The following is a 24,195-nucleotide window of genomic DNA, read 5'->3' on the forward strand; positions in this document are numbered from 1 at the left end:
CCTTGTATTCAAGGGTTCGATACTTGCACAAGTGGTTCTTGAAACTGTAGGTCCAGCCGCGATTAGTCTTACTTACAGGGGGGCTTTTGTAACGCCACGGGGGCGAAAAAACATGCATACTTCTGTTTTTCCACATGTATGTATGTATGTAATGCGATTTGTGTGGGGGGGCAAAATTTTGAACTTACGGCTTAATTAATCTGCATGAATGCTTAATGTTTGATTTTTTTATTTCTAGTTTGACATGAGATATGCACAATTTTTATTTTTTTGAAGTACAGTTAATATTACCTAGTTTGGGTTAAGCTGTAACATACAACTAGCGATCGACACGACCACCTGACACACAGACAGAGAGAGTGTGAGCAAATTCAAAGTGTGATCTATCGTGAACTAAACTAACCTCACTCACCCACCTACATATAGTTTTACAGGTAACTCAAAAAGCAGAAAGTAGTACATAGCATGACAGGTCGATCTATCGTAAACTAAACTAACCTTACTCGCCCACTCACATATAGCCTTACAGGTGACTCAAAGGCAGAAAGGCAGCTATATCACTTGTAAGGGCCAACACACAAGATCTATTGCAAACTAAATTAACCTACGACATAAGCCATGGACACATCTTCCAGATAGGGTATAAGCAACTTACCTCTTGCAATTGTATAACGCGAAAATTAACCTACAGCTGGCAACACTGTTTGAGTTGCTTTCGACGAGCCAAACTTATATTTTGCAAATAGGCTAAAGCTAATCTTCTACAGCTAGAAGCTTGAAACATATACCCTTGCAGTTTATGCCAACTTACCTCATGTAAAAATATTACCTAGTATGGTTAAGCTGTGACATTCAACTAACGATCGACACGACTACCTGACACACATACGGAGAGAGTGAGACAGCTTATATGCAATATATTCCTACACATGTACTGGGTTTAAAAGGTAACTTGCAACAACTATTTCACTCACCCCCTATCAAAATTTCCTAACCTCGTGTTTTTGATACTTGCTGCCAGAACATGGTGGTTTTAGACTGTAAATTCAACCCGATTATTCTATTTGTGCATGGAATATTTTATTCTTGGCATACGGTATTTTGCGTGCTCCAGTAATTTTGCGGTTGATTCACGGAAGCTATGACGTGTATTTCCTGTTTCGCGAACATGCGAGAATCTTTCACAATAGATAATATATTGCAAGAGCGAGTTGTTTGTGTATATAAATCTAAATCTAGTTTTGGAAATGGACATGAATATAATGTCAAAAATTATTGCATAACTTAAAAACATTGATATTTATTGTACTAGCAAAGGTAAATGTGGAATGCCCTGCCCCCCTCAGCTGTTAGGTTAAACACCATAAAAATTTCATTACTGATAGCAAGCATTCTCATATTGACAAAACAGATCTAGTAATGAGCTGTCTTGCAAGTCTCCCGAGTGAAGGAATATGATGCCACTATAAACTGTAAACAAGATATGCAGTCTCTTGCATGAGATGTACGAGGCTTATGAACCTCGACCTATAGAGTTGTACAATGGATGTTTTTTTTTTTTTAAGCATAGCGATGTGTTTTTGCTTATTTCATTGTCATCGAGCGGGCATGTAAAGAAGGGGAGAGAAAAAAAAAAGAGGAGGAGGGGTTATAATGGATAATTCATATTTCGATTTCAATACTTTTGCTAGTCACGATTCACCTGCTATTTAGAAGGATACTGGACGATGGCTAAAAGCGAGTGAAGGAGAGAAATGTTATTTTTTTTTTTTTTGATTGTGTGTGATGAAATAGTTTTAGATAATAATAGTAGGCTAATAGAATTGTAGAAAACGGCTGTATCGTGATGCGAGGCTGTAAGCAATTTCGAAAGCAGTCTCGGGCATCTTCGCGTTCAGCCAACAAGGAAAATGCACATGGAGGGTGCAATGGTATTGTCTATGGATGGTTTTTCTGAATAAACATACATATCAGTTTTTGCAGTCTCCAGATGGGACCGGAGCTTTTGTTTTGGTTGGACAAGTTTTGGTTTGGTAAACGTTCTTATACGTTCTTGAACGTTTCAACGTTTATATAAGAACGATCAAAAACGTACTGTAATACTCATCTTCACGATTAGTCAAACGTAGTATTCATTCGCCGTACATATTTTCCGTCCTTAAATTCTAATAGTAACAAAAACCTTCCATCTCTCATTTTATATTTAATTCTGTGCAAATCACATGCCTGGAAGCTTGCGTGTATCACCCTCACTGTTTATTCAGATTTTGACCTTAACTATTGATCATGCATTTTTTTATTGCATATTTCCCATGTCAACACAAAATATATATTTTATCTTGAATTAATTTTAACAATAATGATGAAAATTAGAGAAAGAGTAGAGAGAGAGAGAGAGTCGTCCTCCGTAGCTGAGCGAGTTACGGCGTTCACTCGTCTTGAGATTGTTCGCTGCGAGACGGCATATGTTCGAATCCGGCTCTGCTCGGAATTTATTCGGCCTACGTATAGGGTCGGTAGCAACCCACCATCGTGAGAAAATTGGAGGGGCTATGAGTGACTGGTGTAAGCTGGTTTCAGATATCTTCTATAACGGCTGAGGGTTCGTCGTGCTGACTAAGATCACCTCGTTGCCAGTTAAAGATAACTCTAGGTAGGATTCCCCATCCAAATTTTTGTTTCATGTTCATGGCGAAGGTGGTGCCCAATGCTACAACTTTTTCTCGCAAAGAAGCATCTCTACTCATGACCCTCCTGAAAGCGGCATGCTCCAATTTCTTGTCTGCTTCGTGACGTGCATCCAAATTCGTGTGCGTGTTGTAAGCAATATCGTGATTTTTGCATGGTGTGTCCAACGGATTCACACCCTTGTCTCCTCTCTCCAATCTTTTCTCGAGTTTGGTACCCGGTCCGCAGTATTGGTAGCCAGGTAAATGCATCTCGAAAGGTAACTTGTTGATGATGTCGTTCACGAGTCCCTTTCCTTCGGCAACGTTCCAGAATCTCGGAGGCAGCATGTTGATAATTTTGATCAGGTAGCCGATACCTTTGTCGTCGTTCACGATGAAGTTGGAAAGTTTGCCAACATTGTAATTGGAGAGTGATGTTACCCCTACAGATTTTACTTCACAATAGAGGTTGTTGACACTCATCAAGACACACGCCCCAGAAGACGACTGGTGGATGGATAGTTGTGTATGCCAGCCACCAGTTGGGCCTGCAATCAGTTTAGATGTTTTAAATTGTGAGTATGTGTGTGTGAATTGAAACACTACAATTTCTTGCCAAGTGGTAATATATCGACGTCTTGTAATCAGTGTGTCCTATTCCGAGTTCCAGTCAGGTCGCATAATCAATATTTCAGATTCCATTTTAAACGTATCCCGAGTCGTGATTAGCCTATGTGTGCAAAAAGTGATGTTAAAACAAACTCTTGACCTCAATAATACAAGTTGTGTATTTTCTTTCAGCTGTGGTTCCCTCTTTTTTTTCGCGAGAAATAACGAATTAACCTAATCATTAACTCAACAAATAAAAAATGCATCTCTAAATTAATTAATGAAAACTGTTATTACACCCAAACCTCTATTTTATCGTAAATATAAATAAAATATCATCTCACGTAGTGAGAACAATATGAAAATTGTTCTAGTAAGTGATATATGATTGTCAAACACATACATGAATACATTATGTTACAGATTCCACCGATGTAGTTTCCGGTAAAATAATTATGATGAAATTACTTTCCGGTTCTCGTCGGTGAAACCTTTGATCGCACACCAGACACATTTCAATGTTATTGTGAGATTGAAGTTCATCGCTGGATAATAAGAGCATTTTGGTTTCGATTCACATAAGAGGCTGCCAATAGTCTCAACCTCTTCAACTATCTTTTCAAAAAAAAAAAAATATTTGATTACATCTGGTCCTCGGTAAACATACGGTTCATCTATCCTATCCTGTCGCACAACAACAATATCCGAAACTCGAGGCTTCGTGCGGTGTTGTGGAAGAAAATTCGGGGGTGAAGAATATACATAACTTGATTTATTTATTTCTTCTCTTGTTTTTTTTCTGAGGGCATATGCGAGTCTTATTCAAGAACTGGAATGATTGTACCTTTCGAATCAAATTTATGGAGGGGTAGAGAGAGGGCCAATATGGACAGGTCAGAAACAAGTGATGTTATGATGATAGCCGTCGCCATTTCAGAGTGGCAAATGTTTAACATTAATTGTTGAATTTTATTTTAGGCTAGGCATATTGACTTCGTCAATTTTATCAAAACAACCATTATTCATCCTCATTGTTGCCATTAGCCGAAATAGCCTCGCTTCTTTCTTTTTTCCCAATTTTCGTAGTGATCTCCGTTCGCACTTGGCTTTTGTAGATTAACAAAAATCATCTGAAGTTTGAACACGTCATACCGGTGCAAGCTGTTTTTGTGATTGTTCTCCTCGATTATTCAAAGTGTCTAATTTTCGCATATTCAAATACACACAAGTGGAGGGGGTTCATGCCACATTAGTGATTTTAAATTGTATTCTCGGAGCCATGCACACATTTCCTAACATTGTTGCCTTGTAGTCGATGAGTTGTGCAGGTACAGCTGTGAAGTTGTTAATAAGACCCAACATAGACAAGTCACCCAACATTGCTTTTCGACATAGATTTTTAACTAGAAAAATTGTTATGATTACAGTACACCCATATCAGCATACAATAACATGGTGGCATTTTTTCTGTTTCTGTTGCCAACAAAAGCAAATCTACAGACCACAGGTTCGAGAAATAAGACATTAACTATATTTTGCATACATGTAGGTACGCCCCCGCGAGGTATGTTATTGGAAGACTCAATACATGTGAGCAGTGGAGTAAATTTTTTTTCTTTTATTTTGATGTCCATGCATTTATCTGAACCCCTTGTCCAACCAAAACAAAAGCTCCGGTCCCATCTGGAGACTGCAAAAACTGATATGTATGTTTATTCAGAAAAACCATCCATAGACAATACCATTGCACCCTCCATGTGCATTTTCCTTGTTGGCTGAACGCGAAGATGCCCGAGACTGCTTTCGAAATTGCTTACAGCCTCGCATCACGATACAGCCGTTTTCTACAATTCTATTAGCCTACTATTATTATCTAAAACTATTTCATCACACACAATCAAAAAAAAAAAATAACATTTCTCTCCTTCACTCGCTTTTAGCCATCGTCCAGTATCCTTCTAAATAGCAGGTGAATCGTGACTAGCAAAAGTATTGAAATCGAAATATGAATTATCCATTATAACCCCTCCTCCTCTTTTTTTTTTTTCTCTCCCCTTCTTTACATGCCCGCTCGATGACAATGAAATAAGCAAAAACACATCGCTATGCTTAAAAAAAAAAAACATCCATTGTACAACTCTATAGGTCGAGGTTCATAAGCCTCGTACATCTCATGCAAGAGACTGCATATCTTGTTTACAGTTTATAGTGGCATCATATTCCTTCACTCGGGAGACTTGCAAGACAGCTCATTACTAGATCTGTTTTGTCAATATGAGAATGCTTGCTATCAGTAATGAAATTTTTATGGTGTTTAACCTAACAGCTGAGGGGGGCAGGGCATTCCACATTTACCTTTGCTAGTACAATAAATATCAATGTTTTTAAGTTATGCAATAATTTTTGACATTATATTCATGTCCATTTCCAAAACTAGATTTAGATTTATATACACAAACAACTCGCTCTTGCAATATATTATCTATTGTGAAAGATTCTCGCATGTTCGCGAAACAGGAAATACACGTCATAGCTTCCGTGAATCAACCGCAAAATTACTGGAGCACGCAAAATACCGTATGCCAAGAATAAAATATTCCAAATGCAGGCATCATGCACAAATAGAATAATCGGGTTGAATTTACAGTCTAAAACCACCATGTTCTGGCAGCAAGTATCAAAAACACGAGGTTAGGAAATTTTGATAGGGGGTGAGTGAAATAGTTGTTGCAAGTTACCTTTTAAACCCAGTACATGTGTAGGAATATATTGCATATAAGCTGTCTCACTCTCTCCGTATGTGTGTCAGGTAGTCGTGTCGATCGTTAGTTGAATGTCACAGCTTAACCATACTAGGTAATATTTTTACATGAGGTAAGTTGGCATAAACTGCAAGGGTATATGTTTCAAGCTTCTAGCTGTAGAAGATTAGCTTTAGCCTATTTGCAAAATATAAGTTTGGCTCGTCGAAAGCAACTCAAACAGTGTTGCCAGCTGTAGGTTAATTTTCGCGTTATACAATTGCAAGAGGTAAGTTGCTTATACCCTATCTGGAAGATGTGTCCATGGCTTATGTCGTAGGTTAATTTAGTTTGCAATAGATCTTGTGTGTTGGCCCTTACAAGTGATATAGCTGCCTTTCTGCCTTTGAGTCACCTGTAAGGCTATATGTGAGTGGGCGAGTAAGGTTAGTTTAGTTTACGATAGATCGACCTGTCATGCTATGTACTACTTTCTGCTTTTTGAGTTACCTGTAAAACTATATGTAGGTGGGTGAGTGAGGTTAGTTTAGTTCACGATAGATCACACTTTGAATTTGCTCACACTCTCTCTGTCTGTGTGTCAGGTGGTCGTGTCGATCGCTAGTTGTATGTTACAGCTTAACCCAAACTAGGTAATATTAACTGTACTTCAAAAAAATAAAAATTGTGCATATCTCATGTCAAACTAGAAATAAAAAAATCAAACATTAAGCATTCATGCAGATTAATTAAGCCGTAAGTTCAAAATTTTGCCCCCCCACACAAATCGCATTACATACATACATACATGTGGAAAAACAGAAGTATGCATGTTTTTTCGCCCCCGTGGCGTTACAAAAGCCCCCCTGTAAGTAAGACTAATCGCGGCTGGACCTACAGTTTCAAGAACCACTTGTGCAAGTATCGAACCCTTGAATACAAGGCTGGCACTGCGCCATAGGGGAGGAGGCCCAGTGAGAGGGGGGTAGAGAGCTGGAAACATTGACACCGCTATTGCCAGTTAGCATCTTCTTCATCTTATTGCACACTTATCATCTTATAGAAGATTACGCCGTCAACTTGTAACTTGTAGGTTAGCCTCGCCTGTGAAATATCATATGTTTAAAAAACAAAAGGTTTGTGAAGCAACTAGTCAGTGTTGCCAACTCCTAATTGTAGGATAGCTTCGTCTGTAAAAGTGAAATTTTCTTGGGGTGGGTTGGCAACACTAAACCCCACTTGATGACGTTAAAACAGGAAAATACATTTACTCGTACCGGCTTTTTTCTGCGCTGTAAAACATCGTCAGCACAATAAATAAGGCGCGGAACGTAGAGAGAAAATTAGTATTAGGTCGTAGTAGATTACACTGAGGCCCCATTGACAGACGATTTCTGCCTTACAGAAAAACATCGTAAAAAAAAATAGTTTTATAGGAAAATATTGTAAATCATTTCAAAAGTAGGTCACTGAACACAAAAATTTTTTCCCCTTCACACACCACAGTCAATTTCAAATACCACTACAATACAATTTTTGGATCATGAGGAGCAATTTTTACAGAAAAACATCGTAGCAGGGACCCAAAACATCGTAGGAGAGGTCCCCTTAGGTCGTAGCAGGGGCCAGAGATTTCCTTAACAAAAATAAATTTTGATTATCACACACACACACACATATTGTAGAAGATCACACATAAGAGTTTTAAAAACAAAACACATCGTGGTAGATTACGCTGAGAGCACAAGGTCGTGGTAGATTACACTGAGGGAGCTTACAGTAAGAGGAGACATCCGCCTTATAGGAAAATATCGTAAGTCATTTCAAAAATAGGTCAAAAAATAAGTTAGCATAAGAGCAACATTTGAAATAGGATAAAAAATAGTTTAAAAAATAATACCAGAGCTTTTTCTGTTCATTTTTCTCTCATTGTAGGTTAGTTTAGTGCGTAAAACATCGTAAAATAAAAAATAGGTCAAAGGATGAGTTAGCATAAGAGCAACATTTGAAATAGGATAAAAAATAGTTTAAAAAATAATGCCAGAGTTTTTCTGTTCATTTTTCTCTCTCATTGTAGGTTAGTTTAGTGCGTAAAACGACGTAAAATAAAAAAATAGGTCAAAGAATGAGTTAGCATAAGAGCAACATTTGAAATAGGATAAAAAATAGTTTAAAAAATAATGTCAGAGCTTTTTCTGTTCATTTTTCTCTCATTGTAGGTTAGTTTAGTGCGTAAAACAAATTACGCTGAGAGCAAAAGCCTATTAGCAGGTCGTAGTAGATTACACTGAGAGAGCTTACAGTAAGAGGAGACAGCCTCCTTATAGGAAAATATCGTAAGTCATTTCAAAAATAGGTCAAAGAGCAATGTTAGCATAAGAGTAGGAGGTAAAAAAATAGCTTAAAAACTGATGCCAGAGCTTTTTTTCTGTCTAATTTTCTCTCATTGTAGGTTAGTTTAGCCCGTAAAACAAATTACGCTGAGAGCAAAAGCCTATTAGCAGGTTGTAGTAAATTACACTGAGGGGAGGGGGGGGGGCCTTACAATAAAAAAAAAGAGCCTTATAGGAAAATATCATAAGTCATTTCAAATGTAGGTCAAAAAGCGAGGTAGCATAAGAGCAAGATTTGCAGAAGGTAAAAAATAGCTTAAAAACTGATGGCAGAGCTTTTCTTCTGTCTAATTTTCTCTCATTGTAGGTTAGTTTAACCCGTAAAACAGATTACGCTAAGAGCAGAAGCCTATTAGCAGGTTGTAGTAGATTACACTGAGGGGGGCCTTACAGTAAGAGAGAGGCAGCCTTATAGGAAAATGTCGTAAGTCATTTCAAATGTAGGTCAAAAAACAAGTTAGCATAAAAAATAGCTTAAAAAATGATGCCAGAGCTTTTTTCTGTCCATTTTTCTTTCATTGAAGGTTAGTTTAGTGCATAAAACATCGTAAAATAAAAAATAGGTCAAAGAGCCCAGCCAGAATCGCCTATTCCACCTCAAGCAGCATTGCCACCTCCTTGCTTTAGGTTAGGTTAGACCCAAAAAAAAACCTTGGTGATTTTTTCGAGTGAGGAGTTGGCAACACTGTCGGTTGTTTAACTCGTCCTCCTCTCTCACTCTCTCTCTCTCTCTCCTTTTTTGTAATAGGGTAAAAAATAGCTTAAAAAGTGATGCCAGAGCTTTTTCTGTCCATTTTTTCTTTCATTGTAGGTTAGTTTAGTGCATAAAACGTCGTAAAATAAAAAGTAGGTCAAAGGACCCAGCCAGAACGAATCATTCCACCTACTTGTTTGGTTATGCTTTTTGTTTCCGATAACCAAATGTTGCTTCTATTACTAAAGTATTTTGTTTAAGAATACAAAAAAAATTGGTCAGACGAAATATGGTACTCGTAAACAAAATTATACATATGTAAGTAAAGAGAAACAAAACGTTTGGTTAAATTTACTATATGTGCGTGAGCGTGCTTTCGAATTTGAAATAACGATTGTCCAGTTTCGTCGAGTGTAGTATGAAAATCCTTTGTCGAAAATTGAAACTCATGTAGATAGATAATTACTCGAAGCGAGTCTTTATGTTGTTGTGTTACCTAATATTCTGAAAAAAAAAAAGCTCAGAATATACTTACTTTATACTGAGTTTTCTACATGGGCCGCTAGATGGTTCTGTCAAAATGTGTAGAAGAAACATAAGGTTTTGTACAACAAATAATGGTACGTTTGATTGTAATCATAGTAAAAATTGTGCTTTAAGACTCTTCGAAAGATATGTGAACATTAAACTACAAATTGAAGAAGAAAATGCACTGCAGTGAATAAAAATGTATCTCCCATGAGCAACCTTTTTGATTCTGCACTATATAAGTAAAAGCTAAGTGTGGCGCAGAAAAACAAATACGCTCCACAAACTGTTATAGTTCATGTGAACTTTCTATTCTGAATATGTATTTTGAGATCAGTTAGTTTCTACAAACCATCCAGCCTAGCTAAAATTAGCCACATTATAACAAGCAATCATGAATAAATTATTTGTTTTTTTTCCTAAACAAATGGGCTACATTTTGTTAATTTACCAAAATAATATTTGGTTTTGGTAACCAAAAAATTGTTCACGACAAACAAATAGAACTAGACCAAATATTTTGGTACTGGTGAACAATTGTTTGGTTGATGCCTATTTAAACAAACGATTTGTTCACCACTACAATTTTTTTGGTTAATCCAAACAAACATTTTTCTCTGTGTAGTGTTAGCCAACACACATAACACCGTGCAGGGAAGCACGTTAACCTTGCATTTTTGCACAGTTCGTCTTTAACGGTACTGCCTGGCATCCATATTCGATATGGTGGCTCGTTCGCATCTTCATTAAGCACTTTCGCTTAGCGTGCGTGTGTATCATAATTCATTTACCATCTAAACAAGTTCACAGGGATCTGCACCGACAAACCGGTTCAATATTAAATCGCATAAATTCCTATCTGATGCATGGTCTGTCTACTTTGGAAGTGCACGTGACTTTGACGGCGATTAACGTGGAATCGGGTGCTACACTCGGAACGGGGTAATTTTATCACGGGAGCTGGATTTGGATTCAGAGAGGGATGAGAATCGGAGAGAAATTCTGTTTCGAATCGGAGGAAGCCGGAAGGAAAGAAAGGCCTTTGGGGATGGAGGTCGGCCGAGGATAACCGAATTGAGTTCAAAAGGAAGGGGATTAAAATTCTGGCAGATGGAAGCGCATTTTCCTGCCAGTTTCCTCTAAAGGACTGCGGGGGAGAGTAAGTTTACATGAAATGTAATTTACGTCCAGCAGTTTATTCGTAATTAATAGCTTTCATTTGCAGCGGTCTGGAGCTGAATTTAATCCTCCGAAGTAGGTTGGCTTGTTGCTAACCACAGTCTCCTCTGGACCCATCTCGGCTCAGTGGGTAACGTCCGCACTGAAATGGGACTAACCTGATTCTTCCACGTCCGCTGCTAAGAAAGTCTTGCACTTCGTTCCATTCCGACTTTAATATATGAACCTGTTTCTTGAAATCATTTCTAGAATTGCGGGGAAATGTTGACAGGTACCTCTCTACGAAGCCCACTTTCCTGCCATAAAAACACGGACTCACCTATACAATTGCCGCTTCTCTCTGATAACATTCTTTGACAAAATTTGATCAACGAAAATTAAATTATTTTTTTGCTTCATTCAACACTCTCAAAATTAAGAACGATAATATTCAGATTTTTTTATAATTGAAGCAGGTTACATGTGTCCACAAGATCCTCCCAGCTCAATTGATCATGTTAGCAGAAACCTCCCATGTACTCTGTGGGCACTCTTTACATCTTTATTACACTGAGCAGTTAAGCGCACAAGATCAGAACTAGACCGTACTTTCTCGTGGTTTCTTCACACGGAGCAACTACTTGACACAACTCAGTGACGCGTTTGTGGACCATGTGTGGCGCCTCACCTGAGCATACGCCAGATTCTACACATGCACTTTACGCCGGACAGTAAGCCACTCACATTGTACAGGACTCCATTCTCAACATTATGAAACTCCGCCTACCTCCATGACGGAGTGGTTAGCACAGCGCGCTACGACGCCAGAGATCCTGGTCTAGGCACTAGGGTTCTTTATGAGTGTCCCTTCATGAATTTCCTCATATCATCACTCATCCTCATCTTGGCGATTAGCCAAAAATGGCAGCAAAGCTAACTAAAAATAAACTCCTCACTGTTAAAAAAAAACTAATTCCCTGAAACGAAATAATGGGTTTGGAGAACGTGAACATCTGTACGAGAACGTGAAGATAGAAATGAACAAATCAGCCGTTCAACTTATACTCTGTCCCAGGAATCTCTGGAGCGAGCGAACGAAAGCAATCCTCTGTGCAAGTAATGAACAGGAAAGGGAAGTAGGAACGAGATTGCGTGAAGGGAGAAAAAAACCGACTGCAGTTACCAGCCTTTGCAGCAGCATGTATTGCTTCGCTCAGCTCACTCGCTTTCTTCCCTTCTGTACGGTTATGCGCGACCTTGCTCCTGAGATTCCCGGGATATAGTATAAGGCTGGTATCGATACTGTCTCGTCTTGTCTAGTATGACAGAAAGAACCGTCTCGAATCTCGAAATATACATACAGCGCACATACAGCGTCTCATCGTACAAAATTTCTTGGCGTATCAAGTCTTTAAAGCAAACAACTTTCCTCAGTCAATATTTTCTGCATTAACGCCTCGTTTTTACGCTACGAACCCTCTAAAAAAGGTGTATGCAAACATTCAGCACAGGCACTAATGGATAAACTTTGCAATTACTAAAGCAAATTATATGATTTATCCATATACTCAGGTAAAGTCTCGTGTAGGTCTCGCTACAATAGTTATCTGATATAACTTCTTGCAGTGGCGGCGATTGGGTTCCAAAACCGGGAGGGGGGGGGCGGCAAAGACAGTATATTTCCCTTTGTAGATAAGGTTTAGCATAGTGCGGGGGCAAAAATGGCTAAAAGTAAGGGGCAACTGCCCCCCTAATCGCCGCCACTGACTTCTTATAATTAAAGTAAATGAATCAAATAAACAATATTCAATAATATTAATAATAATAATAATACATTTTCTTTATTCAGCGGGCGAGGTTCAGCCAAGGGCTGCTCTGCCACCTAACCCTTGTCAATATGATAATACATAGAAGATTAGATAAACTGCGTATGGAGCAGTAAGCTAAATGTAAAATAATACAGATATACAAAAAAGAAAGAAAAAATACATATAAATTAGTTGCATACAAAAAAAAGTGTAACTAGAAATACAAAAGACAATAGTAATAATAATACAATAATACAATTCCTTGTAGTGAGTGACTTGATACCTTCAGTATGTGCCCCAACTCTGCCATTGTTCCATTAACAGCAATCTTTTATTTTACCTTTGAAATATAATGGGTTGTTTACACTAGCGATATTTGCAGGCAATGCATTCCATGCTTAGGGAGCCGAAAAGGAGAAAGATGATTTGTAGGCCGTGGTAGAGTGATGGGGGAAATCGAAGTTGTTCCGCTTACGGGTAACATACTGATGGATTTCCCTACGGGAATGCATCTTCTCAAACAGGTACTGCGGTTTACCTTCTGTCAGTATGCGGCGTATAAAACAGAGATAGTGCAACTTCCTTCTGTTTGCCATGGTAAGAACCTGATTATTATTTAAGAATGGAAGAATATGATCGGATCTTGTTGCTTGAAAAATGTATCGGAAGCACGCATAACAAGTCACATTTAGAACTTATGCTAATGGTCCATTCTAAAACAGAAGTGGTTGTAGATATTGACGTAATTAATACACAATTAGTCCTACTTGTTTCGCACTCGGCTTCAGATTTCCTTCACCAATCTTGTAAATCATGTAGTCAAATTGGTTAAGAGATGAGACTGCTCACTCAAATGGACTTATTACTGTTGCGCCTTGTCGCAGTTAAGTAACATCAATATCTCCGTGCTAGAATTGTTTTTCTCTCTCCTCTAACAGATCTTATCTTCCGTGGAAGTAAGTGAGGGGAGTACACAGATTCTATGAACGTGCCAACCTAAAATTGAATTGAATTATATTCGGGAAGAAATTTAAGACCAGCTTCGCGTCTTTAGTCCACGTGACTCCGAGGAAATTAATTTGCTTTTGAATTTGCTAATTAGTTGAATCTCGCTTCGCCAATTAAGCCATTATGTTTAGTCGGTTCTTTGCTGCTAATTTGGACTTGGTTGAGATAAATTGTTGTTTCCACATCTGACAAAGTTAAGGAATTACGTGTGTTCCTCCCAATTACAATTAAGAAGATGTCTCAGCTGTAAGGAAAATACAGATGGCTCTTTCGTTCACGGTGTCTGCAAAGTAGAAAACGGACTTACATCTCTGGCGAATCTGGATTCTACAGTATTTATTTTTTGAAAACAAACAATTGTGATATTTCTGTATCTCCTGATCTACCACACTACAAACCCAGAGGTCAACATTGAAGGGGTCGGGTGTAAAACATGGTGACATTTTGGTCATTTTTTGAGTTACAAAGTAAAATGTGCTATCCAATTTTCGAGTGAAATTGCCATCTCTTGCATTGCACTGTGAAGCTTTCTGAAATTGGTAAACACAAGACAAAAACAATTTATCTACATTTTTTGAATGAACTCAGAAATAACCAAAAAATGTCACTTACCATGTTTTACACCAGTGCCCTTATATTATATACATACGTATTCGTATATCGCTGTGTTCCTATTTCTACCCCACATTCCTGTGTCGTCGTGTTCGTATTTTTAAACTCACTAACATTTTTAATCGTCATGTTAGTATTTCCACCGTACAGTCTTATAGCACCTTCTTCACAGCACCCAAGTTCGTATTCTGCCTTCTTTCTTAAATTATCATGTTCGTACTGCTGCTATACATTCTTATATCCCTGTGTTCGTATTTCTACATCACCATGTTCGTATTTCTTTCCCACATCGTACCAATTTCTTTCTACACTACGGTAATATCACAATTTTTTGACCGTTCTGTTTTTACGTGGTATGAGCCTACAAAGGGAACATAATTGGGTTAATCCGATTGTAACACACTCGGACGGTGCAAAATACATAGCTTTTTTTGTGTTCAACTTACGAGCGAGTCCTCAACTAAAACGTGGATCAAAGTCGGCTCATCTTTGAGCAGACTCTGGGTGAAATACTCTCCCGTACGGAGATTGTACAGATTTATGGAGTAGAAAAGTGAAGGATGTTTCTGACGTACTTCTGAGTTTTTGGAGCCAAATGATATGGCAAGAGCCACCGGATCCATGACGTAGGTATCATAATACGCTATAACGTCAGCGGTCCCGGGTTCGATTCCCGACTTGCGCATGGATGTTCTTTGTGAGTATCCCTTCATCAATTACTTCATATCCACGCTCATTCTCATCGTCGCGATCGACCAAAAGTGTCATAAAAGCGACCTTAAATAACAAAAATTAAATCGAATGGCAGTAAAATTTGAAAATATGATCGACAGCACAATTTGTACGTACCTGAAACCTGCCGAATACTATTTTTAAGTCGCGTTTCTGCCTCTGTTTGTTAATCGCGACGTTGAGGATGAACGATAAGGATCGTAGTACGTGGCATAACTATCTTGTCTTCCTGCCACAGCTGCAGACGACAGTATGGTGTGCCTTCGAAAGCCAACCACGTCGGCGAACCGGCCCTCACTGTTGCCAAAGCTTGCCGCGGTTGAGTGGCCTTTGCCCTGCTGGTGCTTCAGAGCCCTTGCTTTTTTTCTACGGTGAAGAAGACGACGCGAATGCATTGGCAACAGCCCTCAACTGACGTAGCACTCAGTTACGGGAGGACACACAGTTCCCATCTCTCTCTCTCTCTCTTTCTTTCTCTCTGCCATTTTTTCTCCTTCTCTCTCTTTCACTTTCTCCCCCTCTCTCTTTAATTTCTCTCCTTTAGAAAGAGATTTCTATCGCGCGCGCTTCTTCTGTTTTTCTCTCATTCTTTCTTTAAGAGAGAGAGAGAGAGAGAGAGAGAGAGAAGCTCATTTTTTCTTTCTCTCCTTCTTCCTCGGAAAGAAGAAAAGAGAGGAGAGCGTCTAGAAAGAGGGGGAGAAATAGAAGAAGAAGGAGAGAGAGAGAGAGAGCTCATTCTTTCTTTCTCTCCTTCTTCCTCAGAAAGAAGAAAAGAGGGTAGAGCTTCTAGAAAGAGGGAGAGAAATAGAAGAAGAAGAAGAAGGAGAGAGAGAGAGGGGGGGAATAGTTAATGGAGGAATTCAAAAAGTGACATCCCTCCGTGGCGAAGTCGTGTAACGACCACTGAGGCACTTTACTGAAAATGTTGAGATGTTCTACCAGTTCCATACACAGAGATGTTGAAATTAACCCGAGCGATACAATTATTTACTCTCATCAACAATATTGAAATTCTAGAAGCCTTAATTCCCAAGCTCCTGATTATTTTTTAGTCCGCATACATAACCCCTACTGCACATATGATTCATATCCACTTTGCTACTTTATAATTGCACGTAATCCGTTTTTTTCCCAAACGCACATTCAATTTTCAACCGATGCGTCCTCTTTCCCATCCCAGGAGGCGAGGGTAGACACCACACACGCACAGCCACGCTGAAAGACGAGCGACATCCCTAATAATCCACTTCTGATGGATGGTGTGGCTGGGTGAATGAAAAGCTAGTTTTCACAGTAAACACCATTTGTGAGCGAACGCGTGTAGAATTTAAATGAGTGCGTCCTTTTCGGCATTAATTAATCTTGCCTTCATATGCTGTTACAGAAGAGCTGCTGACGTGCAGGGGGAGATGAGGGGTAGGGAGCATACTGTCAGTCCCATGAAAGTATATACCCTGATGCATGAAAGGAACGGGCTAGGAAAAAAAAGGACTCTTCACTTTATACGGGGGCTGTCGTCTAATTCTATACGCACGGAAATGTATCCGTTGCCCAATGGGACGTGGGACTTCTGCAGAGTCCTTGTGCACACGTACAAAATACGTTTTTAGAATTTCATTACAGAGGGAAAAGTTCTTCCTAATTGGATTATCTTGTTAATCTTGGGCTACTAACCGAGAATTCCTTGATTTCCGGGAATTATGCGTGAATTCTTTTTGGAATTTTTCTCCGTAGATGTGAAAAATTGCAACTGTTCAAAATCCTAATTCCATTGAATTTATACCAGGTGTGCCGGTTAATAATTCTTAATTTCGTCGCTGGAAGCAAGGGTTGGTGCACAGTCTCAACTGTTACGTCAGTGTGTTGCCAGGACAGTACCTGTCAAAACGCCGTGGATGTGCAACCGACTGCGAGTAATCGTGAAATTGGGTTTGTGTGGCAAACATATCGACCTTCAAACCAAATAAGGAGCATGTTCAATCAAAAGAAAAACGCGAGTGAAAGCCATCGTATCCTTGTGGAAACGTACGGTGAGAATGTCCTAACGCAAGACGCGTGTGTGCCTTGGTTTCGACGATTCAAAACTGGTGATTTCGACTTGAAAGACAAAGATCGTCCTGACCAGCCGAAAAAATTTCAAGACGCCGAATTGCAAGCACTGTTGGACGAAGACGATACGCAAACGCAACAACAACTGGCAGAGAACTTAAATATTGGTCGCCAAACCATATCTGATCGTCTTCATGCCATGGGAAACATCCAGATTGGGCGACAAGACACGAAAAAGTGATTTTGCAGCACGACAGCGCCTCATCACACACAGCGAAAGGCGTCAGACACACCATTTCTGCACTTGGCTTGTAATTCTTGCCTCCATACGCACAAGACTTAGCCACTTCGGACTACCACTTGTTTTCATCGATGTCTCACTCACTTTCCCAGCAACACTTCAACATTAACGAAGATGTCAAACAATGGCTTGCTGACTGGATCACCTGAAAGTGTAATCGATTTTTCTGGTAGGGCATCCACAATTTGACTGACAGATGGGCAAAATGTATAGCTAGCGATGGCGCATACTTTGAATAAAGCATTTGTTACCTTTCTCCCCAGATACACTTGTTTTCTTTCGGATCAATTAAGAATTATTAACCGGCACACCTGGTACATATTTATTAATGGCCTGTGGCAAGTTTTTCACAGTTTAGTTTTTATTTTTGTCAAGGAAGTTGATTTCTTGAAGTTAATTATGTAATTTTGAAATTCTTGTACAATCAAAAAATTTTCGTTGATTACTATATCCCGTAACATTTGTGACATGTGTTTGTAATTGTGTTTCAAGTCTGAGTATGTGAAATGGCAAATGCAAACTCTGCATCTAAATTAAATATATGTATATACCGTTCAATTGAATTACAACTCTTGGTTACATTGAAATCGTGCAGGTCCTTTATATTGTTAATATTATATGTGTACTTCTATGTGCGAGCCGTTGGCTGTACGCACTACATGTTGATTCACATTGGTTATTCTTTTGACACATGTTTGAAAATATGAAACAAAAACAAACACACACATGCACACTTATATATATTGCACAATGCTGGTTCCACAGTCCACGTATTTTAAGGTATAAAGGTTATTTTGTGCGGTTCCTTCGCTCTTATCGGTATCCGCTATCGCCTTTCCTCGTCGTTCTCTCACTTCCCACAAATATCTCCCCACTCGTTGCACTATCACTCTTATGATTCCTCTTCTATCTTCTACCACTTCCATTATTTCCCTCCCCGTTACGTTCTTAACCCACTTGTCTCGCAAATCACGCGTAGAGGGGCGGGCAGATAGCAGATGCTCTTCCGTCTCTCCATCCCCGCACAAAGAGCATATCGTTTCCCCTGCTTCATTCTTACTTGTTTCCAACCCCTCAGTCTGAACCATGCTAACCCTTTATGTATCTTGCTTTGCCCCATTCCCTTGATTTAAGTTGGTTCCTTAGTGAAGTCTTCGTCTGGCAGTCTGCTAGTATTTCTTGTGTGTCTATGTCCAGCAGTCTCTCTCTGATTTGGTTTTCTATTGATGTATCTACCCTACCTCCCGTTTCCCACACCCACCCCATCCCAATAGAGTACAACATGTTTTTTATATCCCTCGCCCAGTTCCGTGTATTTCCTTCGCTTACTTGCATTATCAGACAATGACCCTTCAGTGTCGTGTTACCCTCCCTTGTCTGCTGAAGCCAATACTTTAAAGCTCTCATCCGAGCTTGTACTGTCTCTCTGTTTGGACCTAGTTCTTTAAGTACTCCCCGATTGGGAGTGCTTCTACTTACACACATCTTTTGTATGGGGGGGGGGGGGATGTGGTAATACTTAAGTGTGAAATAGAGAAAACATCTTCTTGAATTTTTGGAAAGTTCGCCTTAATTAATTAATTGATTGATTTGCTTTATCTTTCTTCGCTTTTTGTGCCACTTTTGGCTAATTTACGAAGATGCGGATGATTGATGATGTGATGAAATTGATGAATGGAGACTCGAACCCGGGATCCATGGCGTCGTAGCACGATGTGCTAACCACTCCGCCACGGGAGCCGGCGAAAGTTCGCCTTGGAAACAGGGAATTATACTTGACTTTTATCATGGTCCTAGAGTGGCCACCCTGAATAACCATATATTTGTTGTTTTGTGTATTTGGAGACTCAAGCCCATGTAGAGTCGTGTTATCCTGTGATTCTCGTTTCATGTGCTGTGTGTCCCCTTTATTTACCTAGCTATTACCTAGGGTAATTGGTCCTGGGTTCGATATCCGATGGAAGCACATTGCACAGTGGTTCGTATCCCGCTTGAAACTGTAGGTCCAGTCCCGATTAGCCTTTCTGTGCATAAAGTGAACTTAACAACAATTCAACTCAACTAGGGTAAGGAGTTTATATCCTCGAATACAGCACAGTTTTAGTTGTTAAGGAGACTATGACAATTTTAGAAATTAAGGGAGGAAATTGTTATCAGCCGTATTTTTTTTTTTGTTAGGGTCCTCTCTTCAATTTGATTTTAGTGAAGGAGCATATCCTATGTTAACGTTACGGCCTCAAGTAGCCAGCCAGTGTGTTGACGTATCCATGATTCTAAAAATCAATCACTCAGTCACATGTAGTAAAAAAATGTTATTTTGTAAAGTGAAAGTTCCATAATTCAAATTATGGCTGAATGCTAAGAAAGTAAAACTCGATTTGAATGAAATTGTTGTTTTTAGTTCACTTTAGGCACAGTAAGGCTAATCGGGACTAGACCTACAGTTTACAGTGGGATCCGAGCCACTATGTGCCTCCACCGGGTATCGAACCCGGGACCCTTTGATTACAAGGCGACGACGTTACCACTAAGCCATCGAGGAGGCCGGAAAGTAAAAGTTGAATATTTATACAGTTGAATATAGAAGAGGATAACTAAGTAATGTCAATATGTTTGAGTTGTCGTCAGGAGTTACGCACCGTAGTGATCCAGAGACTCGTGGCAGTAGCAGGTTTCTCTGTACCGTTTAAGTCCATTAGTTTCTACACAGTGCTAATGGGCGATGACGTAGAAGGCATGACGCAAGCAGAGTAGGCCGTTAGACATGTTGACCTATATCCACGCCTGTTCCATTACTTTATATTGTTTGAAATTATGGCTCTCTGGAATATAGCAAAGAAATCGTCAAAAACGATGGAACACCTATTTTCTGCACGGGTTTGGAATCCAGAACATGTTGATGGCGATTTAGTAAGTCGATAACCGCAACGCATTTGATCACTCAGGCAGCTTTTGGACCTCCCCGATTGCGTAGTCGCCTTCTAATAAAGGGTTCCCGGCTTCCATACCCGGTGGAGAAACATAGTGGTTCAGATCCCACTTTAAACTGTAGGTCCAGTCCCGATTAGCATAATGTGGACTTAAAACGCCAACTCAACCCAATTATAATAAAAATCCACTCAGAATAATTTAGATATTTAAGAAAAGCTGTCTAATATGACATCGTGTATGACGAGTGTTATGCTTAATAGATTACGGAGAAATGGAAAAAAACACAATTAAGATATTCAGGAATGGATAGCCTGTAGAAAACAATGAACCTGTGGGGTTGTAATTTTGAAGTACTCGTAGTTTCCCAACCGTGGTAGCGATGTTGAGTCAGCAACGAAATCTTGTGTCTCTCACACGGGACTTCGGCGTGACTCGAACCCAGAACCCCGGGTGTCATAAATCGATAAGCTAATCACTTCATAAAGAGGTCCCGCTGAAGAGCTGGAAAAGAGCTTCTTGAAAGCAAATTACGCCAGCGACCCTCAGTGGAGTTGTAAACTCCGCTGACACGGCATTAGTAGGCCAGAAGAATATGAAAAAGTCAATCAGCATTATCCACATAAATCACCGTTGGCAATCGATGCGACCTCGTCAACGGTTTTAACGATCAGAAGTTCGAATTCCAGTTAAATAGTTCGCGAGGGAATATCTCGCTTATAGTTGCTTTGAGTTCTACCTCCATACCTCTTACCTTCTCTTACCTCGGGAACCTCTGGAGCGAGCCAACGAAAACAAGTCTGCGCAAGTAGTGACTTGAGAATGCTCGACCAATGAACGTGTGAGAGGGAACGTGATTGAGTGGAGGGGGAAAAGGGACTGCAGCTAGCAGGAGCGTGCTCTGCTTCGCTCCACCCACTAGCTTTCTCCTCTTCTGAAATTTGGGTGTCTCAAGGAAAGGGTCACTCCCTGCACCCCACATTACGATGCAATTTGCCTGAGCGGGAGTCTACTGATCAGACCAATCTTAAATTTCTTTCCTGGTGTCTTAGAGCATTTTGTCTTCATTTAATTCAGTGTGTACATTGTAAATTAGTTTATTGCATTACGATCTGGCAACAGCGCTCCTCGGTGTTAAAGGATTAAGCAAGCTGCGTAGCACGTGTTATTCTTTAGTAATTGCGTGCCACTGCGTAAAACACGCATGGATACAAAGCGGTGGGTCGGGTTCATATGAATAGACTGGGGCCTGCGTTACTCTTGCACGTGTCCCGGAAGGACCGACAGTCGGCTGATGCTTCTGGATGCTGCGGAGAGAAGAATTGTATCCGAGTCCATGGCTGGAGGGGAGAGAGATTGCCAAAGGTATTGAAAGGCTTTGCTGTCACAACAGGCGTGAGAAGGTTGCTCGTGACAGGGGGGTGAATTGAATAGCGAAGATCTTTTTTGTTCTCCTCTATCTCTCAGCCCCCGAGATGGGTGGTGACAGGGTGTAAGGGAAGGCGTAACCGTGTTTTCGTTTGGTGTAGATTGAACCCCAAACATGGGAGTCCCCTCGTGACGGGGACGGTGCCAATGTTGCCAGACTCGTGGGAATTTAATCTGGCTGATTCCTAACGTGCCAGGAGCTTGCCGCAGTCCTTTGTTTCACCAGGAGATGGCGCTGAATTGATGATCAGTTTACATCCTCTCGGATTACATCTGTCAACACACATTTCAATGATGGGAGTTATGATAGCTGTTAACATTTTCTCTTTGTTTCTCCCCCCCCGCTGGAGTTCATCTCATTTGAATGTAGCAGACCTTTCCTAACCTCTTGCTCTGTCGTCTCAATGCAGAACTGGCTAACGTGGGCTTTATTCAAGGAATTGTGAACTCCCTGTCTACATACGAGTATTTTTAGGCAGGGTCGCATAACTCTTTTTCAAGCCAGTTTTCTCAGTAGCTAATGGCCCAAAGTGAACCGAACTTTTTTTTAAAAAAAAATCGTAAATCTTGATGTTAGAGTTCATATTGGTATGCACTTTCGAAAATATACGTAAAGACTTATCCTCAGTCAGTTAGGCTATTTTGTTGGGGATATGGGCATTGCGAATAGAAGGGGGAGACGAAACTGGGACTTTCCACCACGTCTGGATTTTTTCTCACTGCACATTTTCAAATCTTATTATTTATCAATGATTATGTAACTAATCAGTATTAGAACTTAATTTTGATGTGAAATTGGTAACAGTTGACTCCGAGGAAATTAATTTGCTTTTGAATTTGCTAATTAGTTGAATCTCGCTTCGCCAATTAAGCCATTATGTTTAGTCGGTTCTTTGCTGCTAATTTGGACTTGGTTGAGATAAATTGTTGTTTCCACATCTGACAAAGTTAAGGAATTACGTGTGTTCCTCCCAATTACAATTAAGAAGATGTCTCAGCTGTAAGGAAAATACAGATGGCTCTTTCGTTCACGGTGTCTGCAAAGTAGAAAACGTGGAGAGAATCTTCGTGGAGAGAATTTAACTTCAGGTTTCACCTGTACAAATTACAGTTTGAAAATAAAAGTTGTTTGAGGATTTATTAAATATTCCTTAAATAGTACACTTTGTGGCTATTGTTATTGTAAGGTAGAATTCGAGATCTCTATTATGTAGGCCATAACATTTAAGAATATTAATTTATCTTCTGTGCCTCGAGTGGAGTCACGTTCTCATCCAATGAACAGAGTCTTGTTCTCATATCACTGCGGGGTGGTGGAATAATCGCGAATGGGATTAAGCGGGAAACGGACAAAGCGCGGAAAGGGCGAAACTGCGAAACATAACACAGGGTTAAACGCGAAATAAGCGCGAAAAGAACAACGAAACGGATTAATCGCGAAACCAAAATTGAACACAGGAATAAGCGCGAAAGGAACAACCTCGAAAGGGATTAATCGCGAAACCAAAATTGAAAACCGGGATAAGCGCGAAAGCAAAACCGCGAAACTGATTAAGCGCTAAAGGAATTAGAGCGAAACGGATTAAGCGCGAGAGGAATTAGAACAAAACGGATTAAGCGCTAAATGAATTAGAGCGAAACAGATTGATCAAGAAAAGAATTAGATCGAAACGGATTAAGCGGGAAAGGAATTAGAGCGAAACTGATTGATCAAGAAAGGAATTAGAGCGAAACGGATTAAGCGGGAAAAGAATTAGAGCGAAACGGATTAAGCTGAAAGGGATTAGAGCGAAACGGATTAAGCGCGAAATGAATTAAAGCGAAACGGATTGATCAAGGAAGGAATTAGACCGAAACGGATTAAGCGGGAAAGGAATTAGAGCGAAACAGATTAAGCTGAAAGGGATTAGAGCGAAACGGATTGATCAAGAAAGGAATTAGAGCGAAACGGATTGATCAAGAAAGGAATTAGACCGAAACGGATTAAGCGGGAAAGGAATTAGAGCGAAACGGATTAAGCTGAAAGGGATTAGAGCGAAACGGATTGATCAAGAAAGGAATTAGAGCGAAACGGATTGATCAAGAAAGAAATTAGAGCGAAACGGATTAAGTGGGAAAGGAATTAGAGCGAAACGGATTGATCAAGAAAGGAATTAGAGCGAAACGGATTAAGCGGGAAAGGTATTAGAGCGAAACGGATTGATCAAGAAAGGAATTAGAGCGAAACGGATTAAGCGGGAAAGGGATTAGAGCGAAACGGATTAAGCGCGAAAGGAATTAGAGCGAAACGGATTAAGCGGGAAAGGAATTAGAGCGAAATGAATTAGAGCGAAAGGGATTAAGCGGGAAAGGAATTAGAGCGAAACGGATTAAGCGGGAAAGGAATTAGAGGGAAACGGATTGATCAAGAAAGGAATTAGAGCGAAACGGATTAAGCGGGAAAGGAATTAGAGCGAAACGGATTAAGCGGGATAGGGATTAGAACGAAACGGATTAAGCTGAAAGGGATTAGATCAAACGGATTAAGCGCGAAAGGA

This window comes from Lepisma saccharinum, chromosome 28 (genome assembly GCF_977018435.1).
Source record: "Lepisma saccharinum chromosome 28, izLepSacc3.1, whole genome shotgun sequence".
Lineage (NCBI taxonomy): Eukaryota > Metazoa > Arthropoda > Insecta > Zygentoma > Lepismatidae > Lepisma > Lepisma saccharinum.